This window comes from Mustela nivalis (assembly GCF_964662115.1).
Source record: "Mustela nivalis genome assembly, chromosome: 8".
Classification (NCBI taxonomy): domain Eukaryota; kingdom Metazoa; phylum Chordata; class Mammalia; order Carnivora; family Mustelidae; genus Mustela; species Mustela nivalis.
Window position 1 is genome coordinate 109,982,976 of NC_139027.1, and position 6,351 is coordinate 109,989,326.

Genomic DNA, 6,351 nt, shown 5'->3' on the forward strand with positions numbered 1-6,351 from the left:
CCAGGTGGTATCAGTTTTTTCACTTCCATCAAGGACAGGGATTGGGGGACTAAGTATGACATGCTTTTAGCTCCTTTCCCGAATCTTTCAGGTACAAGACCTCAGTGCTTCCAGTTCTGGGGGTCCAAAGATAAGAAGACTTTTATAATTGAGTAGATGGGGTGCTAGAAATGAGCCCTCAAATGTGAGGACATGTAAAGAGATCATCCCAGCTCGATATTAAGGAAAATACAACTCTAACCACACAGCTAAATCTCTAGCTTATTCATCTTACTGTATGGCCAGCCAATCAAAAACATCTAACGCTTTCAAATGATTGCTGGGCTTGAGTCAGAGACTAATTACCTTGTGATGCAAAATCTGAAAGGAGTTTCTGGATCTCCAAAAAGCTAACATTTAGTCTTTCCAAAACATCCTAATGTCTTCCACGGCTTTCTACCTGATGCCTCTGCCACGTCGGGCATTTTAACTACTCACATCCCACACTTGATAGTTTAAATTGGCTTCCCGTCCAGGTTGTCCTCATACAAAATTTCACTCAGGGAATTTTATTCCAGTAAATTAGTGGGGCTTTTTTAATATTTAGATTTTTTTTTTTCAAGTTGTGCAAATAAGTCAGGCGTGAACCTGATGTCAAGCATGTGGCATCATGGTCATTTGTTTTAGAGAGAGAAAGAACACAAGAGCACGAACGGTAGGGGAAGGACAGAGGGACAGGGAGAGAGAGAATCTTAAGCAGGCTCCACGCTCAGTGCAGAGTTGGATGCGGGGCTGAATCTCACAACCTGGAGTCATGACCTGAACCGAAATCAAGAGTCAGACCCTTAGCTGACTGAGCCACCCTGGCACCCCAGCAGGATGGCCATTTAAACACCATACACTATAGAAGGCATGAGCCAATGCAGGCTCAATCAAGAGTATCACATACTGCCCCAAGAGGAGACTTTGGTTCCTGGGGATGCAGGAAAGCAGAGGGGACAGGGCTTAATAAAGATCCTCTCTCCATTATACCATAGTTACTCCAGAACAGCAAGGCCTGCTTGTGAGTTTATATTAAAGGGGGAAAAAAAATCAATATAATCAAGGAAAGTGGTAACATATTATGCCCCTGGTAAAAAGCCAATTGCTTTGAATCTGGTCTCTACACAAAGGACATCCTGCAAATCATGATTATTACCATGTATTGGCTGTGTGCTGAGAACTTTATATTTGCCATTTATAATCCTCAAATCACACCAGAGTGTATGGACCACACATTATTCCTTTTCTATCAATGAAAATAAAAATTTATTAAAAGCTAGGTAAACTGCCCAAGGGCATCCACATAGTAAGCAGTAGAGTCAAAATTTGACCGCAGATTCTGTCTCCAACTCCAAGGGTTACTTTCTACCCAGGGGCCTCATTGCTTCCTTGAAGGATAACGTGATGGCAGTTAATTGTATGAGCAACAATCCACCATCACCTCTTTTCCCAAAGACGCCGAACCTTTGCTTTCCTTTTAACTTATTACTGCTCATTTATATCAATATCGAACCCTCCTATTCAAATCAAGGCAACTAAGAGTTGCCCAAAAGTATTAGGAGTCTTGCTATGACTTGTCTGAAATGGAAAAATGAAAGAAAGAAAGAAAGAAAGAAAGAAAGAAAGAAAGAAAGAAAGAAAGAGAGAAAATCCCATCTAAGTCAGTACTAACTTACTAACTAACTCAATCAAATTGAGTTAGAGTTTTCTCCCTATGAACACGTTTGGAGGAAGTGTAGTGTAGAAAATAGAATTGGACAGTTCTGACACCTAATCCTAGCCAGGCCGATTACTAGCTAACCTGGCCTTAGGCAACTCACTGAACTCCTCTGAGTTTTTATTTCTTTATCTGTAAAAATATTATAATAATACCGTCAATCTCAAAGTGATGATGTCATGAGAACCGATGCGTTTACTAGATTAAAGGACTTAGAAGAGGAAATGGTACATGTTACATGCATAATTCATTGCTATTATTCAGTAAACTGAATTTTTTAAATTCTCCTTTTTACCAGGCAAAGGAAAAGTGATTTTTTACCATTAGTGGGCCTCAGTCTATGTATGTTGACATTTCCATTGAATTTTTGAAGGTCTTGAAAAATACCCTACATTTAAGCAAGGCTAAATTCAATGTTAGCAAATTGTAACTTTCCACGATTTGTGATATCCTGCAGTAACCCTGTAACAGAGGCCAAAATAATAACATGTTGTCAGTATGACATATGCTCAAAGTACTGAAGACTGTATTGTGCTAAAACCTTTCAATTCTCTGTCTTCTACTTAAATCCAACGGCTTTCAATCTCATTGGTATTTGTTGCTTTCTTGCCACGTGAAAAGTCTCAGGCTACATATTTTGAAGAACACAATGGTGAACAAGCTCGGGGGAGGGGTGTCCCTATTATCAAGAAGCTGGAAATTTAGAGAAGAATGCCAGGCTTGTATGATAAATTACAGACACGGTGTCCAAGGTAGTAGAGCTGTGTATACACAGAAGCTCTAGGAGCATGGAAAGGACATAGACTTGCTCCAAAGGAAGATGATCATAAATTCTTTTATAGCTTAGGTTGTGTTGGGTCTGGGCTTTGAAACCTGGGTGAAGATTATGCAGGCCTGGTATTTAAGAAACAATGAGCATAGGGCTGATATTTGGTACAAGGTGGTAGGCTTATAGTCATGACCAATTTGGATTTATTTGCTTGGCTGTTATAGTTAGGTGATACCCCCTTCAAGTTTACATAGCTCAAATAGCACATCTGAGGTGCAGAAAACCAGTCTTTATTCATGGTTACCTCTCCAGTAGCTAGGCACACAGTAAATGCTTGGAAGGAATGCCTGTAGCTAGGAGTGTGCTTCAGCAATCTTGAGTGTCCTTGATAACCAGCATCTAAGGTGTCCATGTGAACTAGAGAGTGTTGAAACCCTGGCAAGATTAATTGGCACCAGATCACAGAGGTACTCCAATTCCACCCCAAAAAGTTTTTAGTATATTTCATAGCATAGGGTAATGTTGAAGTGGTCTTTGGAGGAAGGAATTACATGGCTCTTGCCTAAATGTTGAAGTAGTCTTTGACTTCAAGAAGTTTACTCTGGAAGCTATGAGAGGGTAAATTGGAGGTACAGCATCATGATTTGGGGGAGCAGAGAACAGGTAGCCTATAGAAGGCCATTCCCACTTCCTAGAACAGGAACAATGAAAGGACAAACGGCACCATGGGAGTAGAAAGAAGGTGTGAGATGCAGTACAGAAATATTCCTTCAGGATTCAGTACCAGAATTAAGGGCCTGGAGCCATCAATGCCATTGATCTATCATTACGATCATTAATTTGGTGACTATCCATCCCCAAATAAGTATAATGCAGAGTAATTTCCACCATGGAAGATAAAGGGGCAAGCACTCTCTTTCCTCACTCGCTGGCACCTAGGACATGATCATGTTACTTAATTTGGGACAATCCAGGATTTTGAAAACGCCAGACCTTTTGTCATGCCGGCAGCTGTGGGACTGAGCCAGATCAATGAGAGGTATCTAGTGGTCAACCGTGGTGCCCTAAAAAGAGCTGCATGATGCAGCCTTGACTGTGCTCCCACCACTTCACCCCCTTTGGTTACTGCTCATTTTCCAAAATTAGTTCTTCAGAACTCTCTTTGATTCCAAAAGCTAACAAATATATTTGCAAACCTTTTTATTTTTTTAAAAGATTTTATTTATTTATTTGATAGAGATCTCAAGTAAGGGGGGAGGCAGGCAGACAGAGAGAGAGGAGGAAGCAGGCTCCCTGTTGAGCAGAGAGCCGGATGTAGGGGCTCGATCCCAAGACCCTGGGATCATGACCCCGGGCCGAGGGCAGAGGCTTTAACCCACTGAGCCACCCAAGCATCCTTATTTTATTAAAATAATAATTTTTTAAACCTTTTTTTTTTTTTAAGTTAAGGTCGCCAAAATTGTTTCTGATGGTTTCTACCACAGTCTGTGGTCTGCCATCCCAGTAAGGCAGCCCACACTGTCCTGCCCTCAAACTGTCTGTGCTGCATCTGCAAGCTCATGGGTAAGCCAGCTACTTCTCCAGAGCAGCCTATGTCAGCGAGGCAAGAAGAATCATCATCATATAATTAATGAAATGTCTATTTATATGTTTACCTTAGTCAATTTTAATTTTCAAATCAGTTTACTCATTGTGAAAATTAATAAGGGAAACCTTATGTCGTCTGGAGGCCAGAAGGGGGAGCTCTCGTGCCGTACCACTTGAGATCAATCACAGGAAAAACTGTCAATCACAGACCCCACCAGAAGAATCCTCAACAGGAAAAAATCATCAACACAGGCCGCGACAGGGCACAATATACATTGTATCTCCTACAAGAAATCTACTACCTCAGTACCTTCAGCCAGTGAGAAACCATCATTACCCTGAACTCTCACTTTTTTTCCAATGGACTTTTGTTCAAAATAACCCTTCCCAATTTCCTTCTTCTTCTCCATAAAATAACATTTCTCTCCTTTGTTTGCTGGACTTTTCTGTGGTTTTGCAGTAGGTTGTATGTTCCGAATTGGAATTCTCTGGTATTTCAAATAAACCCATTTTTGCTGGTAAATTGTTTTGTTTTGTTTAAGATTCACATAAAGGAATTTCCCAAAGGAGGATTACATAAATTGTTCATTCAACAAACATTTATTGAGTTCTCAGTATGGACTAAATTGCTTGGGTCCTGTGGATAAAAAAGACAAATAAGATATCACTTCCTGGGACGCCAGGGTGGCTCAGTTGGTTGGACGACTGCCTTCGGCTCAAGTCATGATCCTGGAGTTCGGGGATCGAGTCCCACATCAGGCTCCCAGCTCCATGGAGAGTCTGCTTCGCTCTCTGACCTTCTCCTCGCTCAGACTCTCTCTCACTGTCTCTCTCTTAAATAAATAAATAAAATCTTAAAAAAAAAAATATCACTTCCTTTCAGGAGCTCAGAACCTCCATAAGGACCTTAGATGTGAATAGATAACAGTGGGGCCTTCTCCAGGTACCAGGATGGTGATACCCTCAGAGAACTGAGAATGTCACAAGACAGCTAACCTTTTCACAGGGTCTAGAAGGATGAGTCAAACATTTTCAGATGTTAGTACACTTATTATGATGAACACTGAGTAATGTATTGAATTATTAAATCACTATATAATGTACCTGAAAATTATATAATACTCTATGTTAACTGAACTGGAATTAAATAATTTTTGAGATATATAAGAAGTAAAGTAAATATTCATAAATTTAAGGAAGTACTTTAGAAGAGATAACCTTTGAGTCATACATGGCCAACCACTCACTGTTTGCTCATTGATTTTAAATTTCAGTTTCCTGACTTCTAAATTGGTGATTCCTGGAGGAATTCTTCATGTACTGAGGATTCAATGAGAAAGCAAAGAGGAGGTACCCAAGATGATGGAGACATTCACCAAGTATTAGTTCCTTTCTTTTGTCATTGATATGTTTATTTTAAGAACATTTTTCACCAGGTTAGTTCTGCCAGATTCATGAAATTCACTGATGTTAAGAAAATATTTTTCCCATTAAGTCAGGTAATTGATATTTTCTGTTTGACCCAACATTGTCATTGTACCTTCCTTTGCTCTTTAATCACAGTTTCCATTCCTTCTTTGAGCATATTTACAATGACTATTTTGAAGTCTTTGTTAAATTCAACATCTGGTTGCTTCCCAAAGTACTTTCAGTTTCTTATTCTTTTTCCAGTGCGTGGGTCATACGCTCCTGTTTCTTTGCACGTCTTGTGACATTTTGCTGGAAAATGGTTGGTTTTGATAATATGTTGTAGTCATTCTGGGTACTTCTTCCCACCTCCATCCTCCTACTCCCCTACCTCCAACCTTAACTTCCAGGGCTTATTATTATTTGTTTGTGTATTTGTTTAGTGACTGGATGGAGTGTTTTAGTAGAGTCTATTTCTCCCACAGTGTGAAGTCTCTGCTGATGCTCCCGTTGGTGGGGTCCGGTGCAGAGGGTGCTGTCTTGGATAAGCCAGTAGTCACCCTGAGAGCATAGTGATACTCTCTTTGGCTGTCTCTTTCCCTGACCACAACCAGCAGTTAAGAGCCACTGATTGGCCAAGTGCTGCATTTTTTGCAACACTGTCCTAGGCTGTACAAACTAATACCATCCAATTTAGGCTCCTTTGAAAAGACAGTTACTAACGTCAATGTTTTAGATTAGTTCCGACTGCCAGAAGGATTCTAGTTCTCTCTGGCAAACTACCTCTCCTACAATGGAATCTGTATTTCCAATGACTCTACCGATCTCCTTCTGATTACCTTTCAGCACA

The 6,351-nt window shown here is 40.3% G+C and overlaps 1 long non-coding RNA gene across 1 annotated transcript in view; it reads left to right on the top strand.

Moving 5' to 3' along the window:
• The first annotated feature begins 5,385 nt into the window (after window positions 1–5,385).
• The window catches only part of LOC309871432, a 19,729-nt gene continuing 18,763 nt past the window's right edge, over window positions 5,386–6,351 (top strand). Inside the window, exon 1 of the long non-coding RNA XR_014315275.1 lies at window positions 5,386–5,473. This is a non-coding gene — a long non-coding RNA (uncharacterized lncRNA). The remainder of the gene's footprint in view (window positions 5,474–6,351) is intronic.